This window comes from Mustela putorius, unplaced genomic scaffold (assembly GCF_011764305.1).
Source record: "Mustela putorius furo isolate JIRA1106 unplaced genomic scaffold, ASM1176430v1.1 tig00003944_pilon_pilon_pilon, whole genome shotgun sequence".
Classification (NCBI taxonomy): Eukaryota; Metazoa; Chordata; class Mammalia; order Carnivora; family Mustelidae; genus Mustela; species Mustela putorius.
The window spans coordinates 2,679,462-2,702,394 of record NW_025422088.1 but is presented as its reverse complement, the minus strand read 5'-3'; the positions used below and the strand labels follow the sequence as shown (position 1 = coordinate 2,702,394).

General features: G+C 34.1%; 1 protein-coding gene across 44 annotated transcripts in view; it reads right to left on the bottom strand.

Annotated features, from left to right (window-relative positions):
- PTPRD (protein tyrosine phosphatase receptor type D) overlaps window positions 1–22,933 on the bottom strand; it is a 2,277,302-nt gene that overhangs the window by 1,010,491 nt on the left and 1,243,878 nt on the right. For all 44 annotated transcript variants that reach the window (XM_045069786.1, XM_045069815.1, XM_045069785.1 and 41 more), the window contains one exon: window positions 20,269–20,302. The gene's annotated coding sequence lies outside the window, so the exon portion shown is untranslated. The remainder of the gene's footprint in view (window positions 1–20,268; window positions 20,303–22,933) is intronic.

The window sequence follows — 22,933 nt, the reverse complement described above, 5'->3', positions numbered from 1 at the left end:
ACAAGACTGAAGAGTTTTTTATACAAGCAAAGAAATAACTGCTTCACGTTATGAAAATGTAAAATTTGTCTAATTCATGAATTTCCTAATTGTACTCAGATGAGAATGTTTGCTTTCTTTAGCTGAGGAAACTGTAAAATTCCATTGATTAAAGTGTAGTATGGCCAAAACAGCCAAATGGACAGCTCATTGGGTTAAAAGTTGTTATATTCAAAAGCTCTTCCCAGATGTCTATGTTTCTCAAAACAAAGATTACAGACTATTAAATGGGCTTAAACAGATAGGTTAGGAAAGGAACAGCCAATGTTTTATTGCCTTCCTTTTGTGATGTTGAACCATAACTTAGACCAGTCTTTCTGTGGATCTCGCAAGATACTTGCACAATCAAAGGCCTCATTCTCAGATCTATATATTCCTTAAAATGTCTGAATTCTAAAGGTGTATAATACAGGATTCTTGAGATAATGAATACAACAAAATGTACCCATTCATTACAATTATGGTAATTAAACATAGTGACAAAAATAAAATAATTATTTAGATATAAATACAGCATTTATCTGTGATGATATAAAGTATAATCTGATGCCTTTAACATAATATTCTGAATAAGGTTCTGCCCTTGAAATTATCAATATCCTGAAGATATACTAATTCCTAGGTATAAACCGACTGCATGAGAATTCAAATAGATACTCTACTTGCATACTAATCATCAAATTATTCACGGCATTAATATCTGTAGGACAATTAGTACACAAAAAATTTTATAAAAAAATAGATTTCCTTGGTTGTACAAATGACTTATGGTTTAAATATCAAATGTTGGGATTTTATAAAAATTGCTTGATTTACTTATCTATTTATTTTTTTAAAGATTTTATTTATTTGACAGAGATCACAAGTAGGCAGAGAGGCAGGCAGAGAGAGAGAGAGAGAGGAGGAAGCAGGCTCCCTGCTAAGCAGAGAGCCCGATGCAGGGCTGGATCCCAGGACCCTATGATCATGAACTGAGCCAAACGCAGAAGCTTTAACCCACTGAGCCACCCAGGCGCCCCACGTTGGGATTTTTTAAAACAAGGATTCTTTTTGGTGAGGATTTATGGGATGTTTTATTTTCTGTTTGAAAGATATTGATTTCAAAAGCTGCCTAAATAAACAGCACTGATCTATCTGTTCTTGAATCATTGAGAGTATGTCACCTGTGGACAGCAAATGATTTTTATTTCCTAGAGGTGGACTTTATTGAAAAGAAAGCAAAAGCAAGAGAAAGCTTAATTTAAAATGCCAAGTGAAATTACTAGAATTCAGCATTTAAGAATGTATGTTGCGTTGAGCATGGGAAAGCACTAACTTCTAAACTGAAACAAATAGCCTGGTACTGGTTTAGTCAAACAAAAATTCTGTAAAATGAGCCATAAACAAAACAATGAAAAAAATCCATAAAACAGACACATTTCATCCATGATCACACTAGCTATATTTCTTATCTGGTAATGGTTATAACACAAAAAGATACATTATTTAAAATAATGAATTATTAAGGATATGGAAAGATTTATTTTATGTGAGTTAAAAATAGGTTACAGGGGCACCAGGGTGGCTCAGTGGGTTAAAGCTACTCTGTCGTCAGCTCGGGTCATGACACCAGGGTCCTGGGATCGAGCCCCGCATTGGGCTCTCTGCTCAGCAGGGAGCCTGCTTCCCTCTCTCTCTATACCTGCCTCTCTGCCTGCTTGTCATCTCTGTTTGTCAAATAAATAAATAAAATCTTTAAAAAAAATAAAAATAAAAATAGGTTACAAAAAGACCATTGTTTTTACTAAACAATGTCTGCTTTTAGTAAGTATACGTACAATAAATAAGCATAGAACTAAATATATAAAAGGTAACACAAAGGTCAACAGATCATGGGGTAGAGAGATATTTCCTTTTTTTTAAATTTTTGAGTACTTCTTGAATTTATCTTATGACTATGTATTACTAATGATGGAAAAATTGTTATTATTTTAATAAAAACTAGATCCTAAATTTGTTCAAAAATTGATTTAATAAATGTCATAATAATTCTTTCTCAAGTTCCCTAGCAACATGATCAATAAACTATCACTTCAAAAATTTTACCAAATAGAATAAAGCTAAGGATTGCAAAATACATTCATCAACCATAAATTTTATGAAAACATCTTTTTAAGGAATAAGCATCTTTACACTACAGAAAATGTTATTTGGCTTGTAGATGAATAGAAAAGTTGGTATAACCAATATTATTATAGTATTATTTTTATTTTTATATCTTTGTGTCAAATATTGTATTTGGATAATTTTTTTTCAAGTATCTACAGGGGAAAATCAGAAAGAGTCTGTATAAACTGTGGTGAGGAAAATGTTAACTAGAAGGAAGAAGGAATTAGAGTACAGGCAAAAAAAATATAATTCAAATACACTAGATTTAATATCTTGTTGCAAAAGAGGAAAAAGTTAGAAACATATTTTTAAAAATGGAAAAGATTCCTAAGGGGAAGACATGAAGATAGTCATATTGAACATACTACAGTATAGATGAACCTTCAATACATTACATACGGTAAGCCAGATGCCAGGAATAAATGATGTTTGAATCCACGTATATGAGGTAATTAGAATAGTCGACTGCATTGAACAGAAAGTAAAATGTCAGTTAGTGGGTGGAGGGAGATGGGGTAATCAGGAGATACTGCTCAATGTGAATGGAATCAAGTCCGAAATAATGAAAAAATTCTGCAGATGCATAGTGATCCAGTTGCACAACAGTGTCAATGCATTTTATGTCACTGAAATAGTTAAAATATTAAATTTTATGTTATATATATATTGTACTACAATACAAATAAAGTGTCTGTGAGGATTGAGAAGAGGCTCTCCTTGTAAAGGAAGTGGCATTAAATAATTTTTCATAATGTAATACACAACAAAGAAAAAATTGTTCAGAGATCTTATTATTAGATCTTAACACTTTATTACACTGTGATTCCTCCTGATTATATTACATATTTCATTGTTGAAAACCTTTAATCTCTATTCAGTGCACAGACTTGAAAAAAGTCTTTATGCAGAGTTCTTTTTTCTACTCTAACTACATGCATGAGATACTTAAGATTGTGTTCTTCCCAGCAATCAAATGGTTGCACACCACAGTTGGAGGAAGATTCTCTGAGGTTTGAACTGCCTCAGTTTTACCCAGTTGTAAAGTTTTCCTCAGATATAGACAACTTCATCTGTTTCTACTAAAAATCAGCCCTTCCTCCACAAATCAAATTATTTTAATTGCAATATGTATGTAATTATTTCATGAAATATGTTGACTTAAATAATGCTTAGGACTATGAATTAAATTTTACCTATGAACTCAAAACCATTAACTCTGATTAAAATAAATTTGGCAGTAGGTATGGAACGGCTGATATCCTACTGAAAAGGGCATTTAATAAGGAAAACATTTCCTAAACACCAAAGAGCATTAAGATATGAAACAGTCTATGTCTTGGAAATGAATCTAGTATTAAAAGGGAGAAAAATTAATAGAGTCATGTTCAAAATACTTTAATAGGCTTGTAAGAGTGAAATAGAACTCTTTTGTCTCTAATTATGAAATAGTAAAACATTTTGCTCACAGATTTGAGATGAAAAGAGAAAGCCAGGTTCCAGTGAAACATCACATTATACATAGAACATAATGTACAGAATATACATACTTGAGTATTCAGTAATAACTTCAGCAACTCATCTCAATAGATACTAAAAAAAAAAAAATTTAAATGGGTAAGGAGACCTTATTTCAGATGTACATACTAAGAAGAACTCCATGTGAAAAAAATTTTTTTTTCCTAAATCTCAAACTAAAGGAAGAATTTGGCCAGAAAATTGCACTATGTCAACATGGTTCTTGAATTTCAAGAAGTTCAAGAACTGAACTACAGAAATCTGACCCAATTATATGTTTTTATTGAGTAAACTAATCAGACACACATACAGCAACACTTTCATATATACATCTAAATGAACTCAGTGTCTGTGTGCATTCATTCTAGATGTTGTAATGGTTGTGTGAGTAATAAAGTATTTCCCTCGCTAGGTTTTCTTGGTATCAGAAATGCCACAAATAAGATGATTTTTTATGATTCCCAACAAATCATTTTCATCAAGCAAGCACATTATAATAAATTCAAGTATTTGTAAGCTAACAAAGATCAGAGAAAATAATAATTAGCTAATTTGTTGACTACTTACTATGTGCTCAGTATTATACATACATTAGTTTCATTTCAAAATACCACTCCATAATCATGACACCACCCTGTTACATTAACATGGAGAAAAAAAAAAGTTCAGAGAATTGAAATATTTGCTTTAGGTCATGTGGCCTGCAGAGGCAGGGTTTGACTATAACATTCTGACTCCAGAGCCTTTGCTACTGACTGCTATGCAAAATCTCTTCAGATATTGCCTCACCAATCACTGACAGCAGCTCACTTAAAGGAACAGACATTAAGGACAGATGAAGTAAACAGAAGTGGGGAAAGGATGAAGGTAAATAAAGTCGAGGGGAGGGCAGAGATGAGAGACTGGGATAGCAACTATTAGGCACAATTTTCAAAAACTTTTTAACTTCATCCATTTAAACAAGAATGTGCTTAGAAGTCATGCACACTGCTCTTTCTACCAGTTTAGTTTGTTAAATTTCCCTGCCAAGTCATCACCAGATTCTGTTTCTCTATTTCCGGAACCTGGGAATTGCTGTTTTAGATCAAAATAACTTTTTATGCAGCACTAATATTTTCCTTTTATGATTTGGCATGATTCAGATTCTTGTGCTATTGAATAACTCATGTATTTCTGGCATGATTCCCCAACTAGGTATATACTCTCTAAAGACAAGGAAAACACCTTTATTTTCTTTATATTTCCCCAATGACCCAAATCAAATGTTTTATGCATGTTAAGTATTTCATATATATTTGAGATTCTGATTTTTATTTCTGAACACAAAATAATTAAACAGATGGCATAAAGTAACAATCCAGACTCTTCTCAAACTCAGGTGTGTGCCTTGGAGATATGCATTCACCATCTTATATCTTTAAAAGAACTTGGATAAAACAAACAAACAAAATAGCAAGTCAAATCAGCAATTTTAAGATAAGAATACCAAAGAATTTAAGTAACTTGTTCTTAATCATCCTGAGTATTTGAAGGAGGCACTTTCATGTTTGGGAACCTATTAACGTCTTACATAACACATCGTTAGTGTCAAATGACTTGGCTAAGAAGAAACTACAAATTCAGATATTGACACTTTTTTATACTTAATATTTATATTTATTTTTATGAAGAATTTATCACAAGCTTTTAAGAAGGACCTTAATGTATTTCTTGGTCAGAATAGACTAAGTTATGCTGCAGTAACAATCAGGTCCATTTCACAAATATACATTTATTTCTCCTTCATGTTATAATTCCAGAGTCAGTCTACAAGGATGTTTCTTTCATCATGGTCACTTAAGGTCACTGATAGAGTAACTTCTGCCTTAAATACTGACAGACATTGTTCCAGAGAGAAGCAAACACTCTGAGGTATTATGTAACAGCAATTAAATACTTGTCCTCAAAGTGATATTCCATTGGTTGCAGTGTATTGGCCAAAACTAACCACAACACCCCATTCAATCACAAAAAGTCTACTATGTATAAAACTGCATAACAGATGTATTTGGCAAAAAACCATATTATACCACCTGTTACATTTAATTCAAAGTATGAGATACTTTACAAACTATTTATATTTTTGTCGAGAAACACATTATGTGTATTTTACAGATAAAGAACATGTATCTCAGGTGCCTGGGTGGCTCAGTGGGTTAAGCCTCTGCCTTCGGCTCAGGTCACAATCTCAGGGTCCTGGGATTGAGGCCGACATCAGGTGCTCTGCTCAGTGGGGAGCCTACTTCTTCCTCCCTCTCTGCCTGTCTCTCTGCCTACTTGTGATCTCTCTCTGTCAAAAAACAAACAAACAAAAAAAAAAACAAGAAAAACAAAAACAAAAACAAACCAACAACAACAGCAAGAGAAAAAAAAAAAAACATATATCTTGGGGCACCTGGGTGGCTCAGTTGTTAAGTGTCCACCTTCAGCTCAGGTCATGATCCCAGGGTTCTGGGATAGAGCTCCACATCAGAATCCCTGCTCGGTGAGAAGCCTGCTTCTTCCTCTCCCACTACCCCTGCTGTGTTCTCCTCTCTCATTGTGTCTTTTTCTGTAAAATAAATAAAATCTTAAATATACATATATGTGTGTGTGTATTGTGGGTGTATATATATATACCAGATAAACCTAGGTTTAGCTATCATTTTCTATACTAACTATCCAAAAGACCTTGGACAAATAGACCACTGAAAATATATATATATATATATGTATATATATGTATGTATTGTGGGTGTATATATTATATATACCCACATATATATGTGTATATATATATATATTATATATATGTATATACATGTATATATAAATGTATATACAAATATATACATTTGTCCAAGGTCTTTTGGTAGTCAGTATAGAAAATGATAGCTAAACCTGGGTTTATCTGAATTTTCAATTTCCCATGCTCCCTACTCTAAGATTCTGTATCCTGCTTACCCTGAGTATGAAAAGCTTTATGTCGATAGACAATATCTGAACAAAAGGCTGGGGATTTCTGTGGGTCAAATGGTTCCATCCAAAGAACTTATTCAACGCAGAAACATTATCTGTGTATAATTTCAGCAATGATCATTTGGTACAGTGAAGTCAAGTCTTTGAGTTCTTGCAGTAAGAATCTACCACATACCCATTAATGTGTAAAATATGTGCCTTCCAGGGTCTTGACACTTACAACAACTTTTCTAATTAAGCCCACTCCTAGAAAATAAATAAGTAGATTCCTTGACATTTTAAAATTGATTGCTTTTTTCACCCTGATTGTTACTATTTCTTGTAACTTGTAGGTGTAGGTTGTTTGCCAATATTGTGCAATAAAATGAACTCCTTGATCACTAATTACTACAATTTGGATTTTCCGGTATGATAAATTCTCTCATCACTGTTTTTGTCATGTTCCACTATTACCTTTCAGATTTTTACTAGTTTTTCTATTGGATGGTTGTGGGAGAAAATTGTCCACATTGATGTCCACATTAAAAAATAAAGTCTCTCTAAAGTAGCTGTGCATCCTGAAACTCTCAAGTTAGAATTGAATTATTTACATTATTTTGTTCTCTCAGGTGCTCTCTGGGTGTGAAGAATTTTATTTCCTGAGTCAAGCTATTTCACAGGTTGAACAAACACCAGTCTTCCAACATAACACCGTAAAGTAGACATAATATCAACATAAAAAAGAATAATGAATCCACATGTTCAGTATCCATTTAACAAGCATCTTCATGTCTGAAAGCCTTTAAATTTGTTTGGCATTTTCTCCCATTGTCATATGGACTCATAACACTGTGGAGATGGTCAGGTTTCAGGCAAGCATTTATTCTCCACAATTTTTCCCTGAGGATATAGATTTTTTTTTCCCCTCTCACTCTCTTTGATCAACAGCTTTCAGACATAATCCCAGAGAATAAGATAAATGAAAGAAAAGTGAGATAAACAAGAGAAAAGTAAAGTTCTAGATAATTGCATACAAGTAGCTCAAAATGGTTGTAGATTCTGCCTTTGCTTTAAGCCTAACCCAGGTCAGTAATCACAACAAATCAATCCTTTCACACATATTTTCAGAAAAGCACATGAAGTAAAGTTACTGGTTCTTTCAGTGAGCTCCTGTTTCACCCACAGGGCAACTAGCTACTCTGTAGCATAGTTCTATGCCTGTGTATGCATGTGTTGTGTGTATGTACCTCCAGACTTGTCAAATCTTCAGGAAAGTAAATATGAATATGGGTAAGGAGAACAATTTTTCTCAGTACACTGAATGACAGAGAAGTCATTAAATTAGGCATCTTTCTGTGCCTTTTATCTACTTTAACCCATTTAATCTAGACAATTTTGGAGTGAATGTCACTTCTGATTTCCATTTCCCATTTGAAGACACAACCCATAATTAAAGTGAATTGTCCAAATATACACAGAAAGTAAACAGCAGAGGTACAATCTGAACCCATATTTCCAATCCTATGCTCCTTTAAAATATGCTGTCTCATAAAACAATTAAAACCACCTACTGTGGTTTTAATTCCATATTTATTCAGGAACTTCTAGGACAGCTATCTTAAGAGATTTCAGAAACCAAATGCGGATTTCTTTGTGTTATAAGAAAAAACTTATTTCAGGAAAGACTTTAGAGTCCAGCTAAAAAAAAAAGTAAGTACTTGTCTACCCTGAACTTAGATGAAATTGACTTACAGGGACCCTAGTTTGTAAATCGAGCTACAAGGTAATTTCCAACATACATTTGCTATGTCAGGAAGCTTCCAGATTTCCCTCATCCTGTCTAAGTGACTGCTATGAAGTCTGTGAGCCTCTCATAAGCAACTTCGAGGCTCAGGCACCACATGGGGATTTATCACCTGGTTGTTGACCTGCTAATCTGCTTCACTTTGAGTTGAAGAAGTGTGCCACCGAGACAACGTCTCTAAATCTCCCTCTTGGATCTAGCAATACATTTTTGAAGAGAGGCCCTGGCAAATAAAACAGACTGAGGAGTAAGGATATGTGTGGAGAAAAAGAATTGTGATTGCAACAGCCTTATTGGCAGCTTCACAGAAGGTGGTGGTGAGATTCTTTGAGAGAATTCACTCCTCTGAAAAAGCAGTCAACTACTCTGAAGACAAACATTTTATAGCAGTGGTTATAGTAAGAATCTGGGGGGAAAAGGGGGAAGGAGCTGGTGTAAAAATGCATCAGAAAAAAATCAAATCTTTCTTAATTTTCTAAAAATTGAAATTTTATATGCAAAAAAATCACACAAATGTGATTAACATTTCTGTGTTGATTTCTTAATTAGGCCCACTGAATGCAAAAACAAAACAAAATAAAACAAATAAAAAACACAAAGGTAGAAATAGGTTTTAGGTCTGAAGCTTGGTGGACAGTTGGCTCTTGGAATATTATAGGTAATATTCAGAAAATATCTCGGGCTCTGAGCCCCAACACAGAGATTTATTTTATCTAAAGAAGAAAGGAAAAACCTCTTTATATAAAGTCTACAAGTTAGGGCCTCCAGGAATTTGTGTCTCAATAGAATTAAACAAAAATTACAGAAGACATTCTGGCTCTGTGCTTATTGAACTCCAGGAAGCACAGAAGACTTTGGGTGTGAATGCAGGTGCAAAAGAAGAATGGGAATTTGTTCTTTTCTTCATACTAGCCAGCATGGCCAAAGACAAGGCTTACATTTGAATGAGTTTGGTGGAAAAGTAAATGGAACATAATATTTCAGCCACCATTTCTCTAATGCTCTTAAGACGTGTTTATATGAAACCTAATAGAGGCCTAGAATTATAAAGTAAATGTTTTATCCTTTCAAACAAAGATTGATTCTTTAAATAATTCAAGTTGGATTATCAGATTTGTTGAGAAAAATTTCTACTAAGCAAATGGAAGAATAGTTCAGGTCTAATGTGTCTCATTCGATGATCATGTATTTTTTTTCTCTAGATTTTAACTAAATAATTTCCTTTAAAATTGAGATAAAATTATTGAGGAAAGTTTGTCTTTCTTCCTTTTACACCCTGGGTAAAAACTCCATAAATATTACATATCTGTTTTGAATAGGTGAACATAAAATTTATTGTCCATGCTGGACAATTTTGAGATCATTTTGAAAATGAAAGTACATGATATTATTAATAATTATCTATATAGATTAATAATAATGCTGGGAAAACACTTGAACTGGGACTGTTCAAATAAACTGGAATGTATAGCTATTTTAGTTTTAAATATCAATCAGGTAATAAAAGCGATAAGTTATTTCAAAGCTTCATTACAAAACTAATCTTCAATCACAGGCTTGTTTTAATTTATGAGTTTATGAGGAAACATGATTCAAAAAATGCACTCTAACAGGAAAGGCTTAAATATGCCAGGTTAAAACTGCTGTAAGAAAAGAAAATGAAATATTTTTATTCCTGTAATTATACGTATTAGTCCAAGAAAGTGTGTAGGATGTGTGTACAAATGCATTTGTTCATTTCTCCAAGATAATTTCTGAGACACTCAGAAAGAATAAATTAAAAACATGCTTTCTGAGATAATGAGTATAGAGAGATGCAATAACATTGCCATCCTTGTGTAAAAAAATATTTCAAAGTAGGAACCTTAATCACAATCATTAGGGAGAGTTAGTATTGAACAATAAATCAAAGTGTAAAATATATTTTATATATAGGTGTGTGTGTGTATATGTATATGTATATGTATTTATATATATGTATGTATGTGTATATATATATATATACATCTATATATACACTTTATAAAGTTTATAATGTGATTCCATAGGATTTTCTGACTTCTAGGCAAGTAACTTCAGCATTTTGTGCCTTTGTTTTCTCACTTATGAAATGGATATAATAGTACTTCCATTACAAGTTTCATGAGAATTAAATTACATAATATATGGAAAACAAGCGAAATAGGGATGATACATAGTTTTTATAATGGTTAACAATTGCTTTTCTTGAGTTCCCTAAAATAATAAAACTTAAGTACAGTTTCCAATAATTTTTTTAATTGTAATAACCTTTGGTTCCACCTGTTTTTTGGTTTCATGTAAAAGACATTTAGTAACAATTGACAAACTCATTAATATATCTTTATGGGTATTAATGCTGTAAAGAAATAATTTTGTGTTGTAACAACATGTAATCATTCTAATGACAGCTAAGTAGGGAATCCTGATAGGAATTCTAGAATATTCATTTACTTGTTTGTATCCTTCATTGGATTGTTAATTCATCCTTGTTAGTTACTGAGCATTTACCCTGTGCAGAAGTTGGGGGTACAGCAGGAAACATCCTGTTCAAAGTCACTGTCTTCTTATAGCTTCTATAGATTCTATAGTAGGAAAAGCTGGATGAATAAACCATTTATAATAGGTATGGTGAGTAAGCGCCCTGGAGGCAAAAGAAGATACATTAAGTGGGGTAAAAAGAAGCAGAGATGGGCAAATGGGCAAATGAGCACTGTGATAAGATCATGTTTGAGCAGAGACTCTATGGTCCCAAGGGGAAGCCACAGAGCTGTAGTGTTGGAAGAGTATTCTGGGCAAAGAAAGCAAGCTCAAAAGACCTCAGGCCTGTAACTGCTTAGCAGATTCCAGAAAGAACAAGGAAACAGGATTAATTTGAACCAAGTGGCAGAGGGAAAAGGAGGTAAGGGACAGGTGAGAGAAGAGGGCAGGTCATGGCTATCCTTGAAAGACATGATAAGAATTTGATCTTCATTCTGAGTAAGATTAAGGATGTATTTGGGCATTCTGAACAAAGATCAAGCAGAATTAGAATACATATATTTAGTGGGATTTTGTTGTTGTTGTTGTTGTTGTTTAGATTTTATTTATTTATTGAGAGAAATAGTGAGAGAACATAAGAGTGGGATGAGGAACAGAGGGAGAAGCAGATTTCCCCACTGAGTAGGAAGCATGATGCTGGTTTCACCCTGGGACTCCTGGGATCATGACCTGAGCCGAAGGCAGAGAGGTAGGCAGAGAGAAGGGGAAGAGGCTCCCTGCTGAGCAGAGAGCCCAATGAGGGGCTCTATCCCAGGACCCTGAGATCATGACCTGAGCCGAAGGCAGAGGCTAAATCCATTGAGGCACCCAGGCGCCCCAGATTTTTGCTTTTAATACAGTTATCAAGAGACATAGGAGAATAAATTCCTGAGCTCCCTGAAATACTAGCCCAGTGTCAGTCAAGGGAAGATTCTCTACCAAGTTTCCCCAGGCTCCCTAACCAGTTTTATCCTGTTCCAGAGTCTTCAGAGGACAGATAAAACATAAGCAAGGAGGTGGGGGGAAAGAAAAGAGGAAAGGTTTTGAATTTGCACAGGTACAAGAGAATGGGTAAAGGAGAGAAGCAGGAGAGGAGCTAATTTCTGTAGGTCTCATTACAGCTTCCCAGACCATCACAGCTGCCTTAAAGGAGCGACTCAGGAAGCAGAGTCAGCATTACATCTAGGAAGGATCACAGCCATAGTTTTATCAAGCACTGAGTTTCCTAACTTTGCTAGGCAGTTATTGTTTGACCCAGGAAAGTCATCTATGTCTCAGCCTCCTCATCTATAAAATACAGCCAATCTGCCTTACAGGCTAGTTGTGAAGGATAGGTGCCTAAAATATAATAGGCCAATGTAAGTGTGTGTTGTTACTCTTTTTGATAATAAGCCTCATTTTATTTGGCTAATATGTAAAATACGAGATCCAATAGGTAAGACTATTTCTGCCATAAAATTACCTTAAATTAGAAACCAGTAATCATGTATGCACATGCCAAAATATGACTGCTTCGGCAAGTGACAAATTTGCATATACAATGATTTTAATCAAAGGCACTTATTTGATTGCATAATTATCTCATTTGCATACACAAAATTTGAATTTTGTACATGTGAATCCTCATTTGTACATGCTCCCAATTATTTTGTTGGTGCAACTTAGAAATCCCTATTTGATATATTGGGGCGTTAATTCTCTTTCATTTTCTCTTCCAGCAATATGGATTCAGTTTGTACTGACTATTAAAACAGAACTCCCCTTTGCTGTGCAGAGCTTTTTATCTTGATGAAGTCCCCAAAGTTCATTTTTGCTTTTGTTTTCCTTGCCAGATATGGACCCTCAACTCTATAGTCAAATAATCTTCGACAAAACAAGAAAAAATATCTAATAGAAAAAAGGTGGTGTCTTCAATAAATGGTGCTGGGAAACTTGGAAAGCTACATACAGAAGAATACAACCATTCTCTTACACCACACACAAAGATAAACTCAAAATGGATGAAAGACCTCAACGTGAGACAGGAATCTATCAAAATCCTAGAGAAAAATGTAGGCAGTAACCTCTTCGATATTGGCCACAGCAACTTCTTTCAAGACACATCTCCAAAGGCAAGGGAAACAAAAGTGAAAATGAACTTTGGGGACTTCTGCTGGGAGCCTTGAGACCTGATTCATACCTAAACTCTGCATGCTGTGTAACCTTGGATTAACTAATTTAGTAAAGTAATGAAATTGAAAAATATTAAGTCACTTTGCATGTTTAAAATGGTCTGTTAATCTCTTTTATCTAAATTAAAGTTTTTGTTAACCTTTTACTACTACTACTTTACTCTTAAATAAATAAAATTGCTTTTAAAATTTAAAAAAATAAAACAGAACTACCTGAAAGAACATGAGAAATGGATCCTGCTTTCCATCATGACAGCAGGAACTACACTTCCATTGGTGCCAATGAAAAGCAAAAAGCAAAGCACATGTTTTCTCACACACACTTTTGTTCTTTTCTGACTTCTTATTTGGAAGTTATTTCAAAATTTAAAGAAGACTTTGGTTTATAGGGAAAACTCTTGAGGGGTGATCATATTGAGTTCACTCAATTTTCCATGTTGTTATTCCCTAAATGATGGGAGTAAGCTGTTGACCTTTACTACTCTTAAACAATAGAGGAAATTTAGAGGTGGTAAAAAGTACCAAATTTATAGTCCTAGAGACAGATGTTCTCTGTGGAGCTCCTAGAAAAAAAAAAAAAAAGAGTCTGAAAAGCAGGGAGGCAAAGCTCTATACTACCATGGTCTTGTTGGATAATCGAGATATTCCTTGGCCTAAGTGAGGGTCGTATGGTACAGGCTGGCAAAGCTGAAAACCACAATGATAAAGTTCTGGATAAGCATGGTATTTGTTTTGTAACTAACTCAGCTTAACAGGCCCACTGAGACCCAAGGTTGTTCAAAATCCAAAGTTATTAAAAAACTCACATTAAGAAGTATCCCTACATTTTAGATGGTTCATTGGTAACAGCAGGAGCCTTTTGCCTTCTGAATCTTTCATACCCTTTCTGCATGCTTTTGAGGTCAATACTGAAGATTCAGTGGAGACCCAATTTGGTAATCTAGGTGGACACAATAGCATTGCTGACCCTCCTGTGGCTCACTTGCATACAGATGTGTACTTATGAGAATGGAACCTTACATTAGAGCAAGAATAGAAATCCAATGTGTCAATATTCAGAACTTTGGCAAGTATGCCTTGTTTGTATTTGGTAATCGGGCTGGAGAGATCCTTTCAAAACCTCTGATTTCTGGAGCTTTAAGCCTCAACATCCACTCAGTATTGAATCTTCTTTAATAAATTTCCTCAAATGTAACCCAGCCAACATCAGGTAGAGCAGAATAACTTCTCAGTAAACTCACAGATTCATCAGGAATATCAGATGGTTATTTTACACCACTGAGATTTAGGGAAGTTTATTATACAACAATAGACAATTGATACAAGGCCCCATTATTTATTTAGCTATGTGACTTGGATGAGATGTTTAAATTTTATAACCTTTTTATTTTCCAGCTCTATATTATGGACAATAATTGTACTACTTCATACGATTGTGAAATGGATTAAATAAAACAGTAAACATAAAAAATAAGTAAAACACCTGAGTTATAGTAAGTGGATAATGAATGATAGTTTTACCATCAATTGCATCATGTAAGTCATTGCTACCATTATGACAAACATCACCACTACTAACACCAATACCATTAATATTGCCCCCAATACCTTCCTGATAACCAGTGCTTTCATCATGCTGTCTATTGCCATAGGGAAATCAATCTTTCTCATCTAAGACCATTTTTATGCCAAAAATACACACAAAGCATTTTTCATTATAGTCAATGATTATGTAAGTAATGAAAATAATTCATTTAGATATCCCTTCATATTATTTCATTGGATTACTTAGAGAGGTAAAGAGATTTGTTAAGGTCACTCAGAAAGCAAATGGAATAATTATATTTGAAGCTTGTGTCTTCTTGCCATGAATTTTAAGCTCTTTTAAAAAATTCTGGTTTTGTAAAAACAAAAACCCGCATCTCCCATAAGAAAGTAATCTCTATAAAAATATACATTTCATTGTGCTTACTGCTCCATTCTTAGCACTCAGTGTATAGAAGCTGCTCCAGAAACATTTGTCGAATATGTGGGCAATTGACAGTTGGTAGTTGACTGAAGTGTAGGTTCAAGAACCAAATACTTCAGAAAAATGCATTATTAAAAAAGATTTAAAATCTTAGTTTGAATCCCATTCTACCACTTACGAGCTATGTGAGTTTAGGCAATTTAACATTTCTGTTTCCCAGTTTTCTTATATGTAATGAGGATAGCAATAGTACATATTATCTAGGGTTATTCTAGAGAACAGTGCCTGACAAAACGGTAAGAACCATGTAACTTAACTAATATTATTATTTTGCTGTTATATTGATCCCTATTAATAAATGGAGTAGTATATATAAAATGTTATTTTAAAGAAGAGGGATATATATATTAAAAGAAGGCCAGGAAAAAGGCAGTATGTAGTCTAAAACAATGGCTTTTCAACTCCATTCTTTTCTTTACATATTTTTATATGAGTATAGATAACACATAATTTTACATTAGTTTTAGGTATACAACATAGGAATTCAACTTCTTTATAGTTATGCCATGCTCAACAGAACTGTAGCTACCATTTGTCACCATACAATGCTACTACAATATACACATATATACCACATCTTCCTTATCTCTATCAGTGGACACTTAGGTTGCTTCAGTATCTTGACTATTGTAAATATTTCTGTGATACATATAAAAATACACACACACACACACACACACATCTTTTCAAATTAGTGTATTTGTGTCATTTGGGTTAATACCCAATAGTGAAATTATTAGATTATGGGTATTTTTGTTTTCAATGTTTTAAGGAACCTCCATACTGTTTTCCACAATGGCTGCACCAGTTTACATTCCCACCAACAGAGTACAAGAGCTCCTTTTCCTCTACATCCTCACCAGCATTTGCTCCTTTTTGTCTTCTTGATTTTAGCCATGTCACAAGTATGAGGTGATATCTCATTGTAATTTTGATTTGCATTTCCCTGATGATTAGTTATGTTGAACATCTTTTCATGTCTGTTGGCCATCTGTGTGCTTTCTTTGAAAAAAAAATATTGTTCAGAGGTTCTGTCCATTTTTTTATTCAATCATTTTTATTTATTTATTTACATTTTGGTGCTGAGTTGTATTGGTTCCTTATATATCTTGGTGTTAATCCCTTATTGGGTATATCATCTGCAAATATCTTCCCCCATTCAGTAGGTTGCCTTTTGCTTTGTTGATAGTTTCCTGCATTGTACAAAGCTTTCCATTTTGATGTTGTCTCAATAGTCTATTTTTGCTTTTGTTTCCTTTGCTTAGGAGGCATGTCTAAGGCTGGCATCAGAGAAGTTAATGCTTATGATCTCTTCTATGATTTGTAGCTTCAGGTCTCATATTTAGTCTTTAATCCATTTTGAATTTAATTTTGTGTATGGTATAAGAAAGTGGTCCAGATTTATTCTATTGCATGTAGCTGCCCAGTTTTCACAACACCATTTGGTGAAGAGATGCTCTTTTTCCCATTGCATATTTTTGCCTCCTTTGTCATAGATTGATTGACCATGTGAGTGTGGGTTTATTTCTGGTCTCTCTATTCTGTTCTATTGATCTATGTGCCCTTTTTTGGGCCAGTATCATACTATACTGCTTTGATTCCTTTTTAGTGTATTTTGAAACCTGGAGTAGTGATATCACCAGCTCTTTTGTTCTTTCTCAAGATTGCTTTAACCATTTGGGATCTTTTGTGGCTCCATAAAAATTTTAGAATTATTTGTTCAGGTTCACACACACAAAATATGCTATTGGCATTTTAATAAGAATTGTAGTGAATTTGTAGGTTGCTTTGGGTAGTATGGACATTTAAACAATGTTAATTTCTAAGCTCCATTCTTCATTAGAATCATATGGGATGGTTATTAAAATTCAGATTCCTGCCAACTCTAACCCTCCTTCTTGATCCTCTATATTTTTAATAGTTGTTTCACAGAATAATGCTTGCACAGTCAGGTTTGAAAAGCACTAAAATCAAATGAATTATAATAGTGCAAATGCGGGCACCACATTATTTCATGAGATGAGATATTTTGGAATGCAGGTATTTTTCCATTGCCCTTCAAATTCAATCATGTGGGGAGTGGAATATTCTACCCAGGTCTACACCATGTGCCATTTGGATCTTCCTTTTCTCCTTTCTGTTATTCCTCTCCATTCTCCTCATCCTTTGAAAAAGATAACTATTTCCAAGTAATACTGACCCTCCTGAAACATGTGGAAAAACTTGTGGGAGCTGGTAGGCCCTTACTACCTAAAGTTGTGGTCCGTGGAGCAGTAATATCAGTATCACTTGGGAACCCGGGACAAATGTAAATTTCAGGCCCTAATGTATGGCACTGACTCTCAACTCTAGTTGCCCAAGGGCTCACCAGGAAGCTAGAACATCATGCTAGGCTCCACCCAGAGATACTGAGTTAACTGTTCTCCGTGGAGGCCTGGTATAACTTTTTTTTTTTTTTTTTTTTTTTTTTTTTTAACACCCAGGTGATTCTTACATGCAATTTGGGTGAAGAAACATTCATTTCGAGGAAAGGTTTGAGCATAAAACTTCAGATTGATTTTAGAACTTCTACTCCATAGCATTCTACAGGCTCTTGGGGAATCCAGTTTCTAGAAAACCCTTCAGTTTTCCTTACATGACTGGACTAAGGCCTCTGAGATTCATTATTTACAATTACCTACCAACCCAGCCTAGTTTGACTTCTATCTTGCCTTCTTGATAATCTCCTCAGAATCTGAATAAACCTAATGATTAAGGTAGATAACATTCATAATGTCATTGAAAACAGGATACAAAACCAGTGTTTCAAAACACTTGAAAACAAAAATCAAGTGTTTTCAAGCATAGCAATAATGATAATGTTTACTTATATTTTAGTTAAAATTTTCTAATCCCCATGACTACTACTGCTTTTATATTTTTTACTTTTACAAGGTGATGATATGATTGCCTTTGCATAGATTGTAATATTAAAAAAACACAGTTACTTTCTGTAAAATCTTACATCTTGTACAATTGAAAGTTACTTGATTCAAACAAATTGGATTTTTCTGATCCTCACAGTTTACCCTTATAATCAATTAATGAGGGAAATGCAGACCTTGGGAGCTAGCAAGACCTAGTTTTTTTTGTTGTTGTTTTGTCTTCTGTATGTGGCTTAACTAAAACATGACATTTTTTTCTCAAGTCTCAAGATTGATCTTTACGCAGTGAAGTAAAAACACTAAAAATCAAATTCAAGTCAAATGCTTGGGAAGAAATGTATTACTTGAAAGGCAAAGTGAACAAGTCATTTATATAATATTTTACTATTCACAGTATGGCCATTGAACCTGCAGCTTTGACATCACCTGGGAGCTGGTAGAAATGCAGACTCTTGACCTCCTAAATTGGAGCTTGCATTTTAATAAGATAGCTCAGTGGATTCATGAGCATACTAAAGTCTGAGAAGCACTCATATAATATACAGTAAGACTTACAGTTGTTTTTTTTTCTGAAACATTTGTTTTTCCTTAACTCACATCTAAGTAGTCTATTCTTCTTCCTTATCCAAACTCTTGATAAACTTTTCACATACCTCCAAGCTTTGTGTTATTCTCTAACTTCCATCTCTGCATATCTCTTATTTTTCCAAACAGTCTAGTCCATGCATAGATGCAGAGCATAAAATAAATGCACTTTTTAAGAACTGTTTCTTTATTGAAGTTGAATAAGAGAGAAAGGAATGACATGTTCTATCTACTCTAAACTGTTAAACTCTCAAGGAATAAGATGGATAATAATACAACGTCCTCTCCTCATAAATCTGACAATGAGAATATAGTCCATGAAAATAACAGTTCCCCAGTATTGTAAAAGCACAGGAATATGTTGTTTGCTTTTTAAAGGTAGATGTAAAAGGGTACCAACTTGTCCAGAGATGAATGAGATTTATAGAAACTACTCCCACTTATTTTAGGTTTCAATGAATAATCAATCACAAAAATCCAAGACAATATGCAAGACATAAAAATCATTTTTCTGATTTCACTTCTCATAAGAATAATAAAGAAAAAAGTAATTATTTATGCCAGTGAGTGTTGGGTGTTTCACTATCAATATAAACCCTGTATGATATTCTTCGTATCTGCTTACACAGAAACTAACAATAAGACACTAGTTTTCTAAATGACTGAGAGATTTTAAGAGTTTGAGTATGTGAAGTATATGTGGAAAAAAAACACACACCAAATTTTCACTTTTAATTGAAAAATAAGAAACAAAACAGCCTAAAATTCCCAACAAATTGCCAGAGAAAATCTCTTTCAATTTTTTCTTCCTTTCTTCCTTTTGAGGGCATACCATTGCCATATATAAGTCATTATTACCATCACTATTATTTTTCAAAACATTTAATACCACATTTCATTTACCCACATAGAATATTACCCAGTAGAAGTCTATGAAAGCAGCGACAACCATGTTCATAGCAGATAGGATACTGCCATTTGATTTCTGCTGTCCAGTATGATGACTCAACTAATGCAAAGTCAGATTTAATCAGCTATGAAACTGGACACATGAAAGTCAGCCTGTGTGTACATCATGGCCAGGATCATTAACACCTCTATGAAACAAGAGGAGAAAAGAAAGAAAAATCTGCTGCTTCTTACCAAACTCCTATATAACTTTAAATTAGTTTAAACAATATTTATTTAAAAGACATTTGCTGCCTTTGATGGTGTGAACATTTGGGTATTTTCTCAGGGTCATCCCTGGGGGCAAATAAATGGTTAACATTTAATGGGAAACATTTGGATAATAGTGTCCCTCCTAAACTCTGGATGTACATGTACAGGACACTTCCATTCTTGGCTCAGTTCAGAGATAAAAGGGAAAGGTTAAGTCCCTGGGGGCGGGGGGGGGGGGATAGACCCTACTTCAGGGCATGCTTGACTTTCAGTGTTAATCTTAATGGTTTTACAGGTTTCATAGGGAACATACATCCTTTTGAATAATAGAAAGAAAAACACTCTGTGCAGATTTGAGAAGGAAAAAAAACAACTTACCACAGTTGTTCAGTTAATTGACAGGCACCATCATCTGAAACAACAAAAATATATTTTGATATTGCAATCATAAAAACTACCAAAGAGTTTCAAATTGTCTTCAAACACATATTGTGAATTTATCTACAGAAGTAAAATTAAATAAGCAATAAAGATACATAATTTGATTTCAATCATTGAGTTATTTCATATGAAAGTGTTTCATCCCCACCATTTTAGATCCAAATTAGATAACTAGTTGTTTTTGAAAATCTTTTGTATATGCAAACTGGGAAATGTATATTTTGTAACCATATTTTATTTTGACTTTCAAGTTTCAAAGTACAAAAAATCATGTATAATACGGTTTTTGTCAGGGCATGAACATAGTCATGAAATCTTATCCTAATATACAGCCCTGATGATTAAAAAAAAAAATTCACTCCATTTTTTTGTACACAAAAAGCTGAAGTATTTAGCATAATGTTCAATTGCTCCAGTCAACAGCTCCTGTTCTACCTTCTAAAGACCCTCTCCCTCTCATTATCTAGTGAGTCCTCATTCTACCTTTCAAGTTTTATCTCCCACCATTTTTCCATGTCCTATACTCAAGTCATATCTTCAACATTTTTTTTCTTTTTAAGCAATACTTTGGTCCACCCCTTTTTCTTTATCTTCATATTTTTTCTACCCATTCTTTAGGGCTACCTCAACTAACTACTTCTTAGAGAAGTTCACCTGACACCAAGTGAAGGAATTACTCTTCTTCTTTTTTTTTTTTTTTAAATTTTTTATTTTTTATAAACATATATTTTTATCCCCAGGGGTACAGGTCTGTGAATCACCAGGTTTACACACTTCACAGCACTCACCAAAGCACATACCCTCCCCAATGTCCATAATCCCACCCCCTTCTCCCTAACCCCCTCCCCCCAGCAACCCTCAGTTTGTTTTGTGAGATTAAGAGTCACTTATGGTTTGTCTCCCTCCCAATCCCATCTTGTTTCATTGATTCTTCTCCTACCCACTTAAGCCCCCATGTTGCATCACCACTTCCTCATATCAGGGAGATCATATGATAGTTGTCTTTCTCTGCTTGACTTATTTCGCTAAGCATGATACGCTCTAGTTCCATCCATGTTGTCGCAAATGGCAAGATTTCATTTCTTTTGATGGCTGCATAGTATTCCATTGTGTATATATACCACATCTTCTTGATCCATTCATCTGTTGATGGACATCTAGGTTCTTTCCATAGTTTGGCTATTGTAGACATGGCTGCTATAAACATTCGGGTGCATGTGCCCCTTTGGATCACTACATTTGTATCTTTAGGGTAAATACCCAATAGTGCAATTGCTGGGTCATAGGGCAGTTCTATTTTCAACATTTTGAGGAACCTCCATGCTGTTTTCCAGAGAGGTTGCACCAGCTTGCATTCCCACCAACAGTGTAGGAGGGTTCCCCTTTCTCCGCATCCTCGCCAGCATCTGTTATTTCCTGACTTGTTGATTTTAGCCATTCTGACTGGTGTGAGGTGATATCTCATTGTGGTTTTGATTTGTATTTCCCTGATGCCGAGTGATATGGAGCACTTTTTCATGTGTCTGTTGGCCATCTGGATGTCTTCTTTGCAGAAATGTCTGTTCATGTCCTCTGCCCATTTCTTGATTGGATTATTACTCTTCTTTTCCTAGATGTTCCCAACATATTTTGTACCTGTACTATAATACTCAACTGTTTCTCTCTGTGCATTTATGCCTTGACCCTGTTCATTTTTGCCTACCCAGAAGACCTCCTGATATGCCTTTGGCATGGGAGATGTCCAAAAGATGATGCTAAAGAGAACAATTGTATTTAAAACAGAGATAATATGTTGCATAGATTTTTCTTATGTCCATCTGTCATCCTTTAAGAGAAAAGTGTTGTTGTATTGAATAGGTTTTTGGTAATAAGTTGAATTTAAAGGAATAGTAATATCTATTATGAATGAAATTTTTAGTTTTATGAAAAGATAAAGAATCAAATTAAAGAAAATTTCCTCTATTGATAAATGGCTACTTAAGCAAGTTCTTCAAGATGTTTTTTGTATCATATGGAAATACATTTTATTTTATTTTTAGATTTTATAAAATATTTTAAAATTTTAAAAAAGTCATTATTTTGCAAGCTTGAATTTTGTTTGGAAAGGTGATAATACTTTCTGGCCCTCTATTAGCACAGCATATGTTTGAAATTAGCATTTTGAGGAATAGTGACAGATTTGTCTTGAGCCATTAACATGGTCACCCCAGCAACAAGCCTGATATTAGTAGCATCATCTTAGAAAAGGGATTCTATCTTTTTAAGGTAAATGAAATGATAACATTGCCTTTTGTAATTTCATACTTCTGGCCAAGTCAAGGATGTCAGAGCAAACATTGCTTATATAAAGCATGCAAGTGCATTCCACACATACAATGTCTTATTCTTCATTCTTCTTTTGGGCCCACAATTATTTTAAGCTTCAAAATGTTAAACAATTCTGTGCAATTACTCATATCACTTTTTTTCCTTAGTAACTAAAAATTGGCTATCTCTTCATCCATTTTTAAAAGACCTTCTTACTATTTACATGTAATTTATTAAAAAGAGAAAGTATTCTTGAATAACAAATTTTTAAGTAATAGATTTAAAGATTTATATG